Here is a 20,004-nt window from a genome sequence, read left to right as displayed (position 1 = left end):
TCAGTGAGGACGCAGGGACAAGAGGCCCCTCTACCAGGCCGTTGGTCTTCAAGGGGAGAGACTTTGAGAAGCCCAGCTTAAGCTCAGCACGTTAATCTTTTTAAAAGGTTTTCCATTAGCCAAGCTGCCCCCTTGGGCACCTGTTCCATTCTCTGTTCTATGCTGGGCCCTACAAGGGACCAGCTGTGTGTCTTTGGTTTCCTAAACCTCTCTGAACCACAGTTCACTTGTTGGTAAAATGAGGCAACCTCGGTGAGAGCACTGGGAAGCCGATATGGGGATGGGGGCTGTGTTTACTGGCTTCTGTCTGCCCTTTGGGAGAATGCAGTGTAGCCAGGTGAACAAAGCTACTCTAACAGCTAGTGGGCTGTTAAGTCGTGTAAACGGTGCCTCTAAACTGGGAGGAAGAGATTGTGTTATCCTGGCGGGGACCAGCCAAAGCTTGAAGTTCTCAGCTAACTCTTGTTACAGCAAGATGAACCCAAAGGGAGAAGGAGTGAGGTCATCAGAGGTCCGAGAGGTGAAAAGGGCTCACAAGGAGGGGAACAGCGTTCCACCAGAGAGAATGAGGCCAGTGAGCACACCAGGTGCCACACCTAGTGTCAGAGGCGCTACATAGAGTTAGATTCAGGTGGAAGCAATCTTGCCCACGTGCAGACACGCAGAGAAGCCAGTTCTCATGGGAGGGTCAAAAAGCATGTAAGCTGGGTCAGAGGACATAAGAGTTTGGATAGGCGGAGAGGAGGGGATAGACCCAGGAGACGCCAAAGCCTCCGGAAGTCTCCTTCTATGGTGGCCCGGCCCCCTGGTTGAGAAAGAAGGGCCCCTCGGAAGTGCACAGGGAGGTCCTGCACTCAGCACCCCAAGTCAAGGCCTACTTGTGGACCCCGAATCTGGAAGGAAGGTAAGTCTGGGCCCTGCTGGTCCCACTGCCCCTCCCTCGAGAGGAGGAAGTGGGAAGGGGACTCCAGGGGTGGGGAGGGAGGAAGTGAAGGTTTGTGCAGGGTAGGAGTAGTACCCATCAGTCTGGGCCACCAGAGAGCTTTCCCTGGGATGCACGACCTTGAATAGAAGCGCTTTCCAAAAAACAGCTCATTCCTCAAACATTTCCTGAGCCCTTGCAAGTGCGGACACTGGAACTCCGGCCCTGGGTAACTACATGTTGGGTAGTTCATGCCGTTGGCATGAAAGAGGGGAGGAGGCAAAGGTTATGTGTTCCTGGGTGGCTTCTAGACCCTTAGGGAGACTCTGTTTCAGGCCTGCAGGATCCACCCAGGGGGTGGGGGAACCAACTGATGACAGCATTTGTGAGAAAAGGCCCTCCAGGCTCCTTGCGTGACTGGAAGACAGGCTGCCTCCCAGGGCTGCACATGCCATCTGCAGGTCACCTCCCAAAGTGTAGGCACAATGATCAAGCCCCAAATTCTTGCTGAGGACTGGCTAATATAAATTCACGGCAGGTTAGGGAAGTAGGCATCACGATCTCCATCAGGCAGGCAAGAAAGCTGGAACCCTGGAGGGCTGAGTAAGTTATCCAAAGTCAGAGGAGCAGGAAAAGATGATGAGGTTCAAACTCAAGAGTATCTGAATCCTTAACCAGTGAGCCACCCTGCCCTCTGTTCCACTGTTCAGAGGCTGAGTTTCAGTTCTACCCTGAGGATGATGCCAGGTGAACAGTCTGCCAGGTCCAGGGGACCCAGCTGGACTTAGTGGCAGGAAAATGGCCAGTGTGGAATTATTCATGAGCCATTCAGAGAAGAGAACCAATACAACACACTGAGTGGGCCGGAGTGAAGGAGCACCTCTGATGGACTGACTCTGGCAGGGGACAGTAATAGGAGGGGAGAGATTTGGCTCTGGGGGGTCTGTTGGAGAAGGCCTGGGACCAGAGGTGAGCCATGTAGGAGGAAAAGGACTTGAAGAGGCATGAGACAATGAGGCACGAGCCAGCTTCACTTGTGCTCAGTGGAGTTGGGCCCCTTACTAAGAAACACAAGTCCTGGAAATTCAGACAGACTTGGGAAAATCCACACAATTTTGTATGCTGATGGTTTCTACCTTTGATGGGTTTTTCAGCTAAACCACAAGGTTGCCTGTTAGGATGGGTACGCAGGAGCTAGTTCATTCATCAGCTCACCTCCTGCTCACACATCCCCAGCTCAGCATCACTGAACTCTGTCTGGAGCAGCTGTCTTAAATATTTCTAGTTCCATGATGTCTACCACAGACAAGGCCACCATGTGTCTCTAGAATCTAGATACTCAAGTTGTGGTCCACGGACCAGCAGCATCACCTAAGAGCTTGTTAGAAATGTGACATCTCAGGCCCCACCCTTGAACCACTGGATCAGAATGCAGTTTAGCAAAAATCCCTAGAGGATTCACACGTGCCCTAAAATTCGGGAAGCCGCCCTCTAGAAGGGCTTCTGAGACAGCATGCCCCTGCTCTCTCCCTTCTGCTAAAAACCAGAGCGAGACCTGCGGGTCTTAGTTGCACATCAGATTCACCTGAGAAGCTTGTTAAAAAGAAAAAATAAGCGACCCAGAACTCACCAATTCCAACTGAATCACAAATTGTGGACCTGCAACCCAGGCATTTGTATTTGTTGTATGTGTGGAAAAAGACACAACCTAACATTTACCATTTTTAACCATTTTAAATTTTTTAAAGTTTTATTTAATATTAGAGTATAGTTGATTTACAAAGTTGTGTTTCAGGTGAACAGCAAAGTGATTCAGATGTACACATATTCATCCTTTTTTAGATTATTTTCCCATATGCTGCTGCTGCTGCTACCAAGTCACTTCAGTCGTGTCTGACTCTGTGCAACCCCAGAGACGGCAGCCCACCAGGCTCCCCCGTCTCTGGGATTCTCCAGGCAAGAACACTGGAGTGGGTTGCCATTTCCTTCTCTAATGCGTGAAAGTGAAGTCGCTCAGTTGTGTCCGACTCTGTGCGACCCCATGGACTGCAGCCCACCAGGCTCCTCTGTCCATGGGATTTGCCAGGCAAGAGTACTGGAGTGGGTTGCCATTGCCTTCTCCATTTTCCCATATAGGTTATCATAAAATATTGAGCAGAGTGCCTTTTGCTATACAGTGGTTTAGTCATTTAATCGTGTCCGACTCTTGCGACTCCAAGGACTCCTGCTAGGCTCCTTTGTCAATGGGATTCTCCAGGCAAGAATACTGGAGTGGGTTGCCATTTCCTTCTCCAGGGGATCTTCCCATCCCAGGAATCGAACCCAGGCGTCCTGCATTGCAGGCATATTCTTTACTAACTGAGCTATGAGGGAAGTGTTCTACAGTAGGTCCTCGTTGGTTGTTTTACATATGCTGCTAAGTCGCTTCAGTCGTGTCCGACTCTGTGCGACCCCAGAGACAGCAGCCCACCAGGCTCCCCCAACCCTGGGATTCTCCAGGCAAGAACACTGGAGTGGGTTGCCATTTCCTTCTCCAATGTGTGAAAGTGAAAATAGTGGTGTGCATATTTTAATCCCAAACTCCTAATTTATCCCTCCACCCACCTTTTCTCTTTGGTAACCATAAGTTTGTTTTTAAAGTCTGTGAATCTGTTCCTGTTTTGTAAATAAGGTCACTTGTATCGTTTTTTTAATTCCACATATAGGTGATATCATATTTGTGTTGGATGTCAGTATAATAATCTCTAGGTCCACCCATGTTTCTGCAAATGGCATTATTTCCTTCTTACTTATGACTGGGTAATATTCCATTGCATATATGTGCCGCATCTTCTTTATTCCTCTGACGATGGACATTTAGGTTGCTTCTATGTCTTGGCTTTTGTCAATAGTGCTGCAATGAACACTGGGGTGCATGTATCCTTTCAGATTTTGGTTTTCTCTGGATATATGCCCAAGAGTGGGATTGCTGGATCGCATGGTAGCTCTATTTTTTAAGGAACCTCCATACGGTTCTCCATAGTGACTATCAATTTATATTCCCACCAACAGTGTGGGTGGGCTCCCCTTTCTCCACACCCGCTCCAGCATTTATTGTACCTTGACTTTCTGATGACCATTCTGATCAGTGTGACGTGATAACCTTATTGTGGTTTTAATTTGTGTTTCTCTAATATTTAGTGATGTTGAGCATCTTTTCATGTGTTTTTTGACCATCTATATGTCGTCTTTGGAGAAATGTCTACATAGGTCTTCTGCCCATTTTTGATTGGGTTGTTTTTTTTTATATTGAGCTACATGAACTGTTCGTATATTTTGGAGATCAACCCTTTGTCAGTCATTTCATTTGCAAGTATTTTCTCCTGTTCTATGGGTTGTCTTTTTGTTTATGGTTTCCTTTGTTGTGCAGAAGCTTCTAAGTTTAATTAGGTCCTGTTTGTTTATTTTTGTTTTTATTTTCATTACTCTAGAAGGTGGATCTGAAGATTTTGCTATGATTTAGTCAGAAGTGTTCTTCCTATGTTTTCCTCTAAGAGTTTTATAGTATCCAATCTTACATTTAAGTCTTTAATCCATTTTGGGTTTATTTTTGTGTATGGTGTTAGAGGGTATTCTAATTTTCATTCTTTTACATGTAATTTTTCAGTTTTCCCAGCACCACTTATTGAAGAGATTGCCTTTTCTCCAGAGAAAAGATTGCCTCTTGCCTCCTATGTCATAGATTAATTAACCATAGATGTGTGGGCTTATTTCTGGACTTTCTACCTTGTTCCATTGATCTATATTTCTGTTTTTATGCCATTATCATACTGTTTTGATTACTGTAGCTTTGTAATATAGCCTGATGTCAGGGAGCCTGATTCCCCCAGCTCCATTTTTCTTTCTCAGAATTGGTTTGGCTATTCAGGGTCTTTTGAGTTTCCATACAAATTTTAAAATGTTTTATTCTAGTTCTGTGGAAAATGCCATTGGTAATTGGGTAGGAATTTCATTGAATACATGTAGATTGCTTTGGGTAGTATATTTTGACAATATTTTTTCTTCCAGTCCAAGAACATGGTATATGTTGTCTTCTGTTTCTGTTTTCTTCTAGTTCCTTTATCAGCGTCTTATACTTTTTCAGACTACAGGTCTTTTGCCTCCTTAGGTAGATTCGTTTGTAGATATTTTATTCTTTTTGATGCAATGGTAAATGAGATTGTTTCCTTAACATTTTAAACCATTTTTAAGTTCACAATTCAGTAACATTAAGTATATTCACCTTGTGGTATAACCATCACCATTACTCATTTCCAGAACTTTTTTCGTCTTCCCAAAAACTCTGTACCTATTACACGCTAATTCCTCATTTTCCCCTCCCCCAGCCCCTGGCAACCACCATTCTACTTTCTAATATTAATAACTTGACTACTCTGGATACCTCATGTCAGCGGCATCCCACAGTATTTGTCCTTTCAACTGGCTTATCTCAATCATCACATTTTCAAGATTCATCCATGTTGTAACATGTATCACAATCTCATTCCTTTTGGACTTCCTTGGCAGCGTAGTGGTTAAGACTCCATGCTTCCACTGCAGAGGAGCACAGGTTTGATCCCTAGTTGGGGAAGTTCTTTGTGCCATAAAGAGCGGCCAAAAAGAAAAAAAAAGTCATTCATTTTTAAGACTGAATAATATGTCATTGCATGTATATATCACATTTTTATACCATTCACTTCTTGATGGACAGTTGGGTTGTTTCCTTTTGTTTGTGAATACCGCTGCTGTAAGCACTGGTATATAAGTACTTGTTTGGCTCCCTGCTTTCAATTCTTGTAGGCATATAACTAGGAGTGGAACTGCTGGATCAAATGGTAATTCCATGCTTAACTTTTTAAAATGAAGAATATATTTTTATTGTGGTATAGTTGACATATAATATTGTATGTATATGATTTGATATTTGTATGCTCTGAAATGATCACCACAATAAGTCTAGTTAACATCTGTCTCAATACAAAGTTACCAAATTTTTTTCTTGTGACTTTCAAGATCTACTCTTTCAGCTTTCAATACAGTATTATTAGCTATAGTTACCGTGCTGTATGTTATATCCCCATGACTTCCTTATTTTGTAACTGAAGTTTATACCTTTTTGACCCCCTTTCATCCGTTTAGCCCACTCCACCACCCACCTCCCCAAGCCGCACCTCTGGCAGCCATTATTCTGTTGTCTGTGTCTATGAGCTTAGAGTTTTAGGGTTTTGTTGTTGTTGCTTTAATATTCCATGTATAAGTGAAATCATACAGTATTTGTCTTTCTCCAACTTATTTCACTTAATGTCCTCAAGATCCATGCATATCATCACAAATGGCAAGATTCTATGCTTTTTATGATATTGAATAGTATTCCATTGTGTATATGTTGCATCTTCTTTATTTAGCATTAGTGGACACTTAGGTTGCTTCCATATCCTGGCTACTGTAAATAATGCTACAATGAGCATGGGGATGTAGATAGATTTTCAAATTAGTGTTTTTCATTTTCTTTGGATAAATACATAGAGGTAGACTCGTTGGATTGTGTGATAGTTCAATTTTTAATTTTTTTGAGGAAACTCTGTACTGTTTTCCATAGTGGCTACACCAATTTAGAGTCCCATTAACAGTGTACAAGAGTATACTTTTCTCCATATCCTTACCAACATTTGTTATTTCTTTTTGATAATAGCCATTCTGACAGGTGTGCTGTGCAATCTTATAGAGTTTGATTTTTAATTGTCTCATTAATGATGCTGAGCATATTTTCATGTACCTGTTGGCCATCTATGTGTGTTCTTTAGAAAAATATTCAGATTTTCCTGCCCATTTTTTAAAACTTTATTTTATATTATAGATGATTAACAATGTTGTGATAGTTTCAAGTGGACATCAAAGTGACTCAGCCATGCATATACATGTATCCATTCTCCTTCAAACTCGCATCCTGTCCAGACTGCCATATAACATTGAATCCAACCCATTTTAAATCAGATTTTTTCATTTAATATGTATGAGTTCTGTATTTTGGATATTAACCCCTTATCAGATATATGATTTGCAAATATTTTCTCCCATTTAGTAGGTTGCCTTTTCATTCTGTTAAGGTTCCCTTTGCTGCGTAGCAACATTTTACTTTGATGTAATCCCACTTTTTAGTTTGATGTAATCAGAAAAGCCCTGAAGTTGGAAAAAATTGAAGAAAGGAGGAGAAGGGGACAACGACAGAGGATGAGATGGTTGGAAGGCATTACGGACTCAAGGGACATAAGTTTGAGCAAGCTCCAGGAGATGGTGAAAGAGAGGGAACCCTGGCGTGCTGCAGTCCATGGGGTTGCAAAGAGTTGGACATGACTGAGCGACTGAACAACACAATCCCATTTTTTCATTTTTGCTTTTATTGCCTTCCCTTTGAAGTCAGATTCAAAAAAATTATCACCAAAATATTAAATCAAAGGGCTTGCTGCCTATGCTTTCTTGCAGGAGTTTTATGATTTCAAGTCTTCCATTCAAGTCTTTAATCCATTTTGAGTTAATTTTTTGTGTATGGTGTAAGACAGTGGTCAAGGTTCATTCTGTTGCATATGGCTGTCCAGTTTTTCCAACATTTATTCATGAGACTGCCGTTTCCCCATCATATGTTCTTGGTGCCACTGTCATAAATTAATTGAGCATGTCTGTGTGGGTATATTTCTGGGCTCGCTCTCCTGGGCCAGTGATCCATGTGTCTATTTTTATGCCATTCTCTTTTTATTACTATAGCTTTGAAATATAGCTTGACATCAGGGAGGGTGTTGTCTCCAGCTTTGTCCTTATTTTTCAAGATTGATTTGACTCTTTGGTATCTTCTGTGATTCTACACAAATTTTAGGGTTGGTTGGTCTATTTCTGTGAAAAAAATGCTACTGGGATTTTGATAGGCATTATGTTAAATCTTTAAGTCTCTTTGGATAGTATTAACATTTTAACAATATTCTTCCAATCCATATTCCAAATAGAATATCTTTCCATTTATGTCTTCAATTTCTTTCATCAGTGTCTTGTAGTTTCCAGAGTACAAGTCTTTCACCTCCTTGGTTTAATTTATTCCTAGGTATTTTATTCTTTTTGATGCAATTGTAAATGAGGTTGTCTTCTAATTTCTCTGGTAGTTTGTTAATAGTGTATGTAAACATAATAGATTTTGTATATTGATTATATCCTAAAACTTGACTGAATTGTTTGTTCTCACAGGTTTATTTTGGTAGAGTCTTTAGGGTTTTCTATTATGATATGTCATCTACAAAGAAGGACAGTTTTACTTCTTCCTTTCCAATTTGGGTGACTTTTATTTCTTTTTCTTGCCTAATTGCTCTGCCTAGGACTTCCACACTATATTGAATAAAAGTGGAGAGAATGGGCATCCTTGTCTTGTTCCTCATCTTAGAGGAAAAGCTTTCAACTTATCACCATTTGATGTTAATTGTGGGTTTGTCATATATGGCCTTTACTGTGTTGCGGTATATTCCCTGCATACCCACATTATTGAGAATTTTTATCATAAATGAATGTTGGATTTTGTCAAATGCTTTTCCTGCATCTATTGATGATCATATGATTCTTATCCTTTAATGTGTTAAAGTGAAAGTCACTCAGTCATGTCTGACTCTCTGCAGCCCCATGGACTATATAGTCCATGGAATTCTCCAGGTCAGAATACTGGAGTGGGTAGCCTTTCCCTTCTCCAGGGGATCTTCCCAACCCAGGGATAGAGCCCAGGTCTCCCGCATCTCAGGCAGATTCTTTACCAGCTGAGCCACAAGGGAAGCCCAAGAATTCATTGTGTTAATGTGGTGTATAATGTTGACTGATTTGCAGATGTTGAACCATCCTTGAATCCCTGGAATAAATCTCACTTGATCGTGATATAGGATTCTTTTAATGTACTGTTGAATTCTTCTGCTAATACTTTGTTGAATTGTTGCATCTATATTCATCAGGAGTTTTGGCCTGTAATTTTCTTGTGGCGTACTCACCTGGTTTTGGTAGTGGGGTAAAGCTGGCCTAACAATGAGTTTGGAATTGTTCCTTTTCTATTTTTTGGAAGATTTTGAGAAGTATTGGTGTTAATTATTATTAGAATGTTCAGTAGAATTCACCAGTGAACCATCTGGTCCTGGACTTTAGTTTGTTGTTATTGTTCAGTCATGGACTGCATCATGCCAGGCTTCCCTGTCCTTCAGTATCTCCTAGAGTTTGCTCAAACTCATGTCCATTGAGTTGGTGATGCCATCCAACCTCTGTCATTTTCTGTCACCCTCTGTTCACCACCTTCATCCTCTGTCACCCCCTTCTCTTGCCCTCAATCTTTCCCAGCATCAGGGGCTTTTCCAATGAGTCAGCTCTTTGCATCAGGTGGTCAAAGTATTGGAGCTTCAGCATCAGTCCTTCCAATAAATATTTATGGTTGATTTCCTTTAGGATTGACTGGTTTGATCTCCTTGCTGTCCAACACCACAGTTTGAAAGCATCAATTCTTCGGCACTCAGCCTTCTTTAGCATTCAGCTCTCATATCTGTACACATCTACTGGAAAAATCCTAGCTTTGACTGTACAGACCATTGTCATTCAAGTGATATCTCTGCTTTTTAATACGCTGTCTAGGTTTGTCACAGCTTTTTTCCAAGGGGCAAGTGTCTTTTAATTTCATGGCTGCAGTCACCATCTGCAATGATTTTGGAGCCCAGGAAAATAAAATCTGCCACTGTTTTCATTTTTTCCCCACCTATATGCCTTGAAGTGATGGGACCAGATGCCATGATCTTAGTTTTTTGAATGTTGAGTTTTAAGCCAGCTTTTTCACTCACCTACATCACCTTCATCAGGAGGCTATTTAGTTTCTCTTTGCTTTCTACCATTAGCGTGGTATCATTTAATTCCTGATTCAATTTCCTTTCTAGTAATTCGTCTATTCAAATTTTGTTTCTTCATGATTCAGCCTTGAAAGTTTGTATTTGTTTCTAGGAATGTATCCATTTTGTCTTGGTTGTCCAATTTGGCATGTATGTGTTCATATTGGTCTCTTAAGATCCTTTGTATTCTGTGGCATCAGTTGTAATGCCTCCTCATTCATTCCTGATTGTATTTATTTGAGCCCTTCCTTGCTTTCTAAATGAGTCTAGTTAGTCAATTTTCTTTTCAGGGAACCAGGTCTTTTCTGTTGTCTTTTTTGTCTCTATTTTATTTCCTTCTACTTTGATCTTTATTTCCTTCCTTCCACTAACTTTGGTCTTCATTTGTTCATTTTCTAGTTCCTTTGGGTGTAAATTAGGTTGTATTGAAGTTTTTCTTGTTTGCTGAGGTAGGCATTTGTCTCTATGAACTTCCCTCTTACAACTGCTTTGGCTGCATTTCTATAAATTTGGGCATATTTCATTTGCCTCAAGGCATTTTTTAATTTCTCATTTGACTTCTTCATTGACCCATTCGTTGCTCAGCATGTTGTTTAATCTCCACGTATCTGTGAATTGTCCAGTTTTCTTCTTGTAACTGATCATTTTAACCGTGTACAATTCAATGGCATTAAATACACTTACAATGTTGTGCATCACCACTCTCCATTTCCAGAACTTTTTCGTCTTCCCAAAGAAAAACTCCAACCTGTTAAGTGCTACTTCTCCTTTTCCCTTCACCCAGCCTCTGGTAACCACCATTCTACGTTCATTTCTGCTAATGTGACTAATATAGAAAACACATGTAAGTGGAATCGAGAGTGTCTTTTTGTCTGTTTTTTTTTTCTTGGCATAATGTTCACATGGTTCCCCCATGTTGAAGCAAGTATCAAAATGTCATTCCTTTTTAAGGCCAAATAACATTCCATTGTGTGTGTGTATTACACTTTTTGTCCCGTTCACTTCTTGATGGACACTTGAGTTGTTTCCTTTTGTAAACTGTGAATACTGCTGCTATGAACATTGGTGTATACGTGATTATTTAAATCCCTGCTTTCAAATCTTTTGGGCATACAACTAAGAGTAGAACTGCCGATCAAATGGTAATTCTATGTTTAATTTTTGAAGAACTGCCCAATGGTTTTCTGCCAGACATCTGATTAAGTATTTGTAGCCAGAAAAATGATACTCAAACATTTATTTACTCACCAAATACCCTGAAACCCTTCTTATGCCCTACCACTGAGCTAAGCACTGGGGGTGCAAAGGGCCAGTGGATCTGTTCTAATGTTCAAAAGGCTCTCTGTCTGCTGTGTGTCCAAACTGTCAGAGTCTTGAAAACGGAAGCCTGGGGGAAGAGAATATATCATAGACAGCTAGCTGTCTGCCAAAGCCTCATGCTTGCCTGACTATACACACACACACACATACACACACACAAACACACACTCACACATACACTCACTCACTCACACACACACACACACACTCGCACTCTACATAGGTGCTGGGAAGTGGCTGCCCTGCTGGTGACTACAGTTCCTAGTTCCCCGACTTCTGGGCAGGGCCCTAAGACTAAGTTCTGTCCAGTAGAATGTGGTAGAAGTGATGCATGCTATTTTCAGGCCTGACTTAGCCACCCATCACGTTCTCCAACTGGATGTCAAGGTGAGCTCAGAAGCCACTTACTATGGATGGCAGTGCCTCGGTCAGCCTGGGTTCCTATATATCTCTGCAGGTCTGTGCACCCCCACCCCCACCCCCACCCCCACCAGTGCTAACCGGACTTCCTATGAACAAGACAACTGACTTGTGTTAAGTCACTGAGATCTCAGAGCTTACCTTTACAACAGCTAGCACCATCTTAACCTATGCAGAAGATGAGGAGGAACTTGACCCCCCATAGAAACTTTCCTTCCATAACTCAGATTAAGGACATCTCCACAAAAGCCGTCTCTGCTTCACCCACACCTATGCAGGCGAAGTGTTGGGGAACAGCAGCTGATGACTTCAGAAAGGGGAGGGTAACTGTATTTGTAGGATGAGGGTGAGAGAACCAATCAGGGCTCTGTCCTTCCTCCTGGAATCCATATCTTCTGGGCAGTGGCAGCAATACTCCTAGGAAGAAAGGGCAACAGCTGTCAGATGTGTGTTACCCTGGAGGGGATCCATGTTTGGTTTTAGTGTCTCTAAGAATCAGTGACTCTCAGGATTCAAAAATGCCTTCCAGGTTATCTAGTTCAGACTTCCACCCAAATCTTGAATCTCTTCTGCAATAAGTCAGGATTACCTGGCCTTCACATGCTTTACCTCCTGATAGACAATGTATTGCTTCCCAAGCCAGCACATTTCACCTTTGGACAGCTCTGCTAGCAATGCCCCCTTTACAGTAAGCATAAAGTTGTTTCTTTGGGCTCTTTTTTTTTTCATCTTAATGTAGGCATTTATTGTTATGAATTTCCTCCTTAGAATTTCTTTTGTTGCATTGCATAAGTTTTGATACATTGCATTTCTATTTCCATTTGTCTCAAGGTACTTATTTCCCTTTTAATTTCTTCTTTGACCCATAGTTGTTCAGAAGAGTGTTGGCAAATTTCCATGTATTTGTGAATTTTCCATTTTCCTCCTCTTACTGATTTCTAGTTTCATACCATTGTGGTCAGTGAAGATACTTGGTATGATTTCAGTCTTCACGAATTTTCTGAGACTTGTTTTGTGACCTAATACGTGGTCTATCCTAGAAAATTTTCATGTGCACTTGAGAAGGCTGTATATTCTATTGTCCAATAGAACATCTATATATGTCTGTTAGGTTCACTTGGTCTAGTCTTATTCAAATTCACTGTTATTAATTCTCTGTCTAGATGATCTATCCATTGTTGAGAGTGGGGTATTAAAGACCCCAACTATTACTGTACTGCTGTTTATGTCTCCTTTTAGCTCTTAACTTTTGCTTTATGTGTTTATGTGCTCCAATGTTGGGCACATAAATATTTACAATTACTTGATCTTCTTGATATATTGGCCCCCTGATCATTATATAATGATTTTGTCTCTTTATCACTTTTAAAGTCTGTTTTGTCTGATGTAAGTATAGTTACCCTACTTTGGTGGTGTTCTTACAATCTGTTTGAAACATTTTTCCATCTCTTTACCCTTAGTCTATATGGCTTTAAGGCTAAAATGATTCTCCTGAAGGCAGCACATCTTTGGATCTTTTTTTCCCCAGTCAGTCATTCTATGTCTTCTAATTGAAGAGTTTAATCTGTTTACATTTAAAGTAGTTGATGATAAATAAGGACTACTGCTGCCATTTCATTTTCTAGATCTATTGTTCATTGTTTCTTATCCTGCTGTCTTTTTTTGTGTTTTGATGTCTTCTGGTATCAAAATGTTTTGACTTCTTTATCACATTCTTGTGTATAACTACTACAGGTTTTTCCCTGTGGTTACCATGAGGCTTAAATAAAATATCTTAAAATTGTAATTCCCTATTTCTTTAAATTTTTATATTAAAGTATAGATGACTAACAATGTTTTAATTTCAGGTATACAACAAGGTGATTCAGTGATACATATACACGTATCCATTTTTCAAATTCTTTTCCCATTTAGATTATTCAAGTGTATTGAGCAGCATTCCCTGTGCTATAGTAGGTCCTTGTTGGTTATCGATGTTAAATATAGCAGTAGTAACATTCTGTTTTAAACTGATAACTTCAATAGAATTTCAAAGCTTGACATTTTTACTTCTCCTCACATTTTAGAGTATTGATGTTGCAATTTACATGTTTCTATATTGTATAACTAAAAGAATATTGGTAAAATGGTTATTTTTACTACATTTGCCTTCTAACTTTTAAACTAGAGTTGTGAATTACACACTACTATTACTGAACCTGACTGTGTATTTACTATTTATGATGTTAACTAGAGTCCTTTTATTTACACTCAAAGAATTCCTTCTTATCAGTTCAGTACAGTCGCTCAGTCATGTCCAACTCTTTGCAACCCCATGAATCACAGCACACCAGGCCTCCCTGTCCATCACCAACTCCCAGAGTTCACTGAGACTCACGTCCATTGAGTCAGTGATGCCATCCAGCCATCTCATCCTCTGTTGTCCCCTTCTCCTCTTGCCCCCAATCCCTCCCAGCATCAGAGTCTTTTCCAATGAGTCGACTCTTTGCATGAGGTGGCCAAAGTACTGGAGTTTCAGCTTCAGCATCAGTCCTTCCAATGAACACTCAGGACTGATCTCCTTTAGGATGGACTGGTTGGATCTCCTTGCAGTCCAAGGGACTCTCAAGAGTCTTCTCCAACACCACAGTTAAAAAGCATCAATTCTTCGGTGCTCAGCCTTCTTCACAGTCCAACTCTCACATCCATACATGACCACAGGAAAAACTATAGCCTTGACTAGACGGACCTTTGCTGGCAAAGTGATGTCTCTGCTTTTGAATATGCTATCTAGGTTGGTCATAACTTTCCTTCCAAGGAGTAAGCGTCTTTTAATTTCATGGCTGCAGTCACCATCTGCACTGATTTTGGAGCCCCAAAAAAATAAAGTCTGACACTGTTTCCACTGTTTCCCCATCTATTTCCCATGAAGTGATGGGACCAGATGCCATGATCTTCGTTTTCTGAATGTTGAGCTTTAAGCCAACTTTTTCACTCTCCACTTTCACTTTTATCAAGAGGCTTTTGAGTTCCTCTTCACTTTCTGCCATAAGGGTGGTGTCATCTGCATATCTGAGATTATTAATATTTCTCCAGGCAATCTTGATTCCAGCTTGTGTTACTGGAAAAGGTCAGTATTCATTCCAATGCCAAAGAATTGCACTCATCTCACATGCTAGTAAAGTAATGCTCAAAATTCTCCAAGCCAGGCTTCAGCAATACGTGAACCGTGAACTTCCAAATGTTCAAGCTGGATTTAGAAAAGGCAGAGGAACCAGAGATCAAATTGCCAACATCCGCTGGATCATGGAAAAAGCAAGAGAGTTCCAGAAAAGCATCTATTTCTGCTTTATTGACTATGCCAAAGCCTCTGACTATGTGGATCACAATAAACTGTGGAAAATTCTGAAAGAGATGGGAATACCAGACCACCTGACCTGCCTCTTGAGAAATCTGTATGCAGGTCAGGAAGCAACAGTTCGAACTGGACATGGAACAACAGACTGGTTCCAAATAGGAAAAGGAGTACGTCAAGGCTGTATATTGTCACCCTGCTTATTTAACTTATATGCAGAGAACATCATAAGAAACGCGGGGCTGGAAGAAACTTTTCTTATAGGGCAGGGCTAATGGTGAATTCCCTCAGCTTTTGTTCAGGAAAGTCTTTATCCCTCCATTTCTGCAGGACAGTTTCATCTAATATAGTACTCTTGGTTGACAGGTGTTTTTTTTTTTTTTTTTTTTTTTTTAATTTTAAATATATTATCTCATTCCCTTCTGACCTAAAAAATGTATGTTGAGAAATTTGCAAACAGTCTCCCCTTCTACATAACTTTTCTCTTGCTGCTTTAAAAATTCTTTGACTTTTGACAATTTAATTACAATGTGTCTCACTGCAGCCCTATTCAGGTTCAACCTATTTGAGGTTCTCTTGGATCTGGATAAAGTTTTCAGCCATTATTGCTTTAAATATACCTTCTATCTATTTCTTTTTATCATTCCAGAATTCCCGTAATGTGAATATTGTTTCTTTTTATTGTGTCCCATAAGTTCCATAGGCTTTCTTCACTTTCTTTTTCCTTTCTTTTTGCTTCTCTGACTGTACAGTTTCAAATTTCTTATCGTCCAGGTTACTGATTCTTCTGAATGCTGAGTCTGCTTTTTTTTTTTTTTTACTCTACATTGAATTCTTCCATTATATTTTTTCAGCTCTATGATTCCTTTGTTTTTGATGGTTTCTATTTCTTTGCTGAACTTGTTGGGCTCATGCATTGTTTCCCTAATTCCATTTAGTCATCTTGTATTCTTGTAGCTCACTAAACTCCTTTAAGAACATTATTCTGAATTCTTTGTCTGACAGAATATAGATCTCCATTTCTCTAAAGTTGGTTTTTAGAACTTTATTAGTTTCCTTTGGTCTCATATTTATCTATTCATGATCCTTTATTATTTATGTTGGTATCTTCCGACATGAGTAAGGTCTCCCAGTCTTTGCAGGTTTGCTTTGGCAGAGACAATTCACCTGTCAGCTCAGTTTAGCTCTGGACATACCTGCTGGTAATGTCCTTGGGCAGGTGGGCCTACTAATAGGATCTATTCCTGTTTGAGGCAACTGTTTAAGCTCTGAAGTTGGGGGAGGAGGTGCCACTGGCTAAGAACAGTTGGATAAGACTGCTGGCATGGTTCTCTAGCCAAAGGAGGCTGTAGGATAGGCTCTGTGGTTGTCTGAATTCTCTGGTCAGGCTTCCTACACAGTGGGGCTGGGTACTATACTTAGCAGTTGGTGGGGCTATGGCTTAGCTTCCCTTGCCCTCATGGGACAGAGGAATGGGACCCAGGGCCTGCATGGCTCCTCATTTGGGGACTCAAATCAGGCAAAAGTTGTGCACTGGATATCCTCATCAGGTAAGGCCAGCAGCCTTGCTCCGAAGACAGGGAAAGCCTCGGGCTGTGCTCTTTGTCCAAGTGACACTGTAAGCAGGACTGTTGGATGGGTTATATGCAGCCTCTCTCTGGGAGGATTCCCTGGCCAGGTGGGCCAATGGCTGGGTTTAGCAATAAGTGGAGCTATGAATTAGTTTCTCCGCCCAGCTGTTCTTGGGAGGACAGCTCCAAGGCCAGTAAGGCTCTTTGTGGTCCTGACTGAAACCAACGTGTGCCCCAAGTTCCCTGGCCTGACCAGGGCTACTACCCTTGCTAGGGGTGATCAGCTCTGCCCACCTGCCTCTGGGCTCAAGCATTGATGGATTACATAGCAGTTTTCAGGTGTTCTCAAGCAGCCCTTCCTCTTAATGGGCAAAAAGCAAATTGGCAGGAGGTAAGGCTATGTCTGTTCTCCCGCCTGGGTGGGACTGGGAGGCCCATTTCAGACAACTCCCAGATTTTTCCTGAGTAGGCTTTCCAGCTGGGAGAGGCTGAGAGGCACACCAGAGCTGGCAGGACTGTATAACTCAACTCTTCCACCTTGGAATGAGCTGACCAGGCTCCGGTGCTGGTGGAACTCCTCATCTAAGGGCTTGAGTCTCGCAGACCTGCATGCACTCTGCCAAGTTTCCTGGCCATGTGGCACCGTTGATTTGCTCTGCAGATGAGCAAAGCCACAGATTGGGACTATAATTGGTCTCTGCAGGTACAAATTTGGTCTGCCAAGACCCAGTGCTGGAAGCCCCTCCACCTTCTCCATGATTCCCAATGGCTGAGCCTCGCAGTCTCCTGTGATCCCAGTGGGGTGAAACCAGAGCAAGGACTCCCATGAACTGACCCACAATGCTGGGGGTGCTGGATGTCACTCCCAGGCTCTTTCCCTCTGGAAGAACCATAGTCTCAGGGGAGACCTCTCCGTGTGGGGCTGTGCCAGCTCGGGGGAGAGGCAATGTGGTCAGTGTGTAGCTGTTCCTCTTACCCCCTCTAAGGCAATATGCCTGGGTCTTTGTGGTACAGAGGGTGCTTCAGCCTTGCTCCCAGGTTCTAGGGTTCTCTCAGCAGTGCCTTATCCATGAATAGTTGATAGTTGCTATTGGGAATGGGGGAAAATCAGGAATACCCATCATTCCCCTTACTATGTGTTGAACACTGTTCTGAGAACTTTGCATGGATTAACTTCTTTAATCCCCGTAACAACTTTATGGGCTAGATACTCCTATTTTTAAATCTTTTTTATTTTTAAATTTTAATAGTTGATTTACAATGTTATGGTGATTTCTGCTATCCAGCAAAGTGACTGAGCTATATATTTCTCAAATTCTTTTCTGTTATGGTTTAAAACAGAATATTGAACATAGTTCCCTGTGCTATATAGTAGGACCCTGCTATTTATCCATCGTATATATACTCATTTGCATCTGTAACCCCAAACTCCCAATCCCACAGATCTGTTCTCTATATCTGTCTGTTTCATAGGTAAGTTCATCTGTGTCATATTTTAGATTCTACATATAAGTGATATCAGATGGTATTTGTCTTTCTCTTACTGACTTCATTTAGTATGACAATCTCTAGACATATTCATGTTGCTGCAAATGGCATTATTTCACTGTTTTTATGGCTGAGTAGTATTACATTGTATACATGTACCACATCTTCTTTATCCATTCATCTGTTGATGGATATTAGGTTGTTTCCATCTCTTGGCTATTGTGAATAGGGCTGCTATGAACATAAGGGTGCGTGTATCTTTTTGAATTATAGTTTTGTCTGGATATATGCCCAGGAGGGGGATTGCTGGATCATACAGCAACTCTATTTTTAGTTTTTTGAGGAACCTCCGTACTATTTTCCATACTGACTGCACCAGTTTACATTCCCACCAACAGTGTAGGAGGGTTCCTTTTTCTCCACATCCCCTCCAGCATTTGTTATTTGTAGACTTTTTAGTGATGGCCGTTCTGACTGATGTGAGGTGGTACCTCAATGTAGATTTGTATTTCTGGTAATACTTAGTGATAATGAGCATCTCTGTTTGTCTTTGTAGAAATGTCTATTTAGGTCTTCTGCCCATTTTTCAGTTGGGTTGTTTAGTGTTTTGTTCAGTTTGGCTAGATTTTGCTATTAACCCCATTTTAAAGAGATGAGACTCAAGGCACAGAGAGGATAAAGTGAACCTTTGATTCACACTTCCACTGCATTTAAACCTGAGCAGGACCCCTCAAGAGCAGATGCCCCTCTCCTCCATGATGAAAAATGGCGTTACACTGCCCTTCCCTGGGCCCTCTGTATGTACCTGCTGGAGGTGGCAAAGCCAATCAGGGAGGCAGGAGAGGAAGACTGGAGATGCGGGAGGAAAGGAGGAACGAGATGTTCCAGCTCATCGACACTGCTGAGGGCAGGTGCTATTTTTTTTAAACCATCACTTCCCTGCCTTCCCCAAAGAAGCTGCTGGAGGAACAGGCGGCAAGAGCTGCCAGCACCCCTCCCCATCCAAGCCCTGTGTTAAGCCACTGGATGAGGCAGCTCCCCACCCAGGGCAGACCTCTCAGTCACCAAATCTGAGACAGCCACCCTGCTTCATCCCTGGACTGTGCATTCGGGCTTCAAGCTTTTGACCAGGGAAGACATGGGCCCAGAAAGGACCTATTGAGGTCACAGAGCTTGTAAATGTCAGAGCGAAAAGTAAACCCAGGTGTCCTAAGGCCAGGGTTATTTCCCCACTCCCCATACAGCCATTCTGTGTGGAAGCTTCCATGGTAGAGGGGCTATAATCATGCCCAATGGGTCTCCCTTAAGAAAAAGAGGAAATAAACATATCACAGAAGAGCTCTGGGAAACTGTCCGATCCCCACAGTAGGAAAGACCTTTATCCCACCTGTAAAAGGGAAGTGAGTCAGAACAGTTTCCTTTTTTTTTTTTTGTATTTGTATAAAATCCCCAGAAAGAACTGGTATATTTGTTACCTTCAAGATGGCCCATGGATGAACTGACTTTTGTACCAGTTAAATACAAAGCCATGTGAATGCAGAGGCTGTTCAAAATAAATATCCTTTTTAAAACCCTCTTTCCTGAAGCCCCAGTCAGGACTGCTCAGGTCTGGTCTCACCTCTGCTGCACCGACTGTACTTCTGGCCTCTCCCGGAATCTCTTTTGGGCCACCTCCTCCACGGTGAGATCCGAGTGGGCTGAACAAGTCATCTGCAGGCTCCTCTCAGCACCTTTCTCCCTCCCATCCTCAGAGCGGCTCAGACTCAAAAGGCTAGGTACCTTTGTATGTTTGTCTTTACGTTGGTCTTCTTTTGCAAGTCCATGAAATGCAAATTTCTCAGCTGGTTCTTCTGGCAATTTTGCTGCTACAAATCCAAGACCACACAGGCTATTCACACCACTGGAGCAGGAAAAAAACCCACCTGACTTTGCCAGCTTAGAACTTCAGAGAGCTCACCTTTGCGTGAAGAAACAGGGTCGAGTAGCCCCTGGGAAGTGGCATGGTGAGTCTCCGGCTGGTAGGTGGAGCTGGGGCATGAT

This window comes from Bos taurus, chromosome 15 (assembly GCF_002263795.3).
Source record: "Bos taurus isolate L1 Dominette 01449 registration number 42190680 breed Hereford chromosome 15, ARS-UCD2.0, whole genome shotgun sequence".
NCBI lineage: Eukaryota > Metazoa > Chordata > Mammalia > Artiodactyla > Bovidae > Bos > Bos taurus.
The sequence above is the reverse complement of the archived record's forward strand: the minus strand, read 5'-3'. Positions refer to the sequence as shown.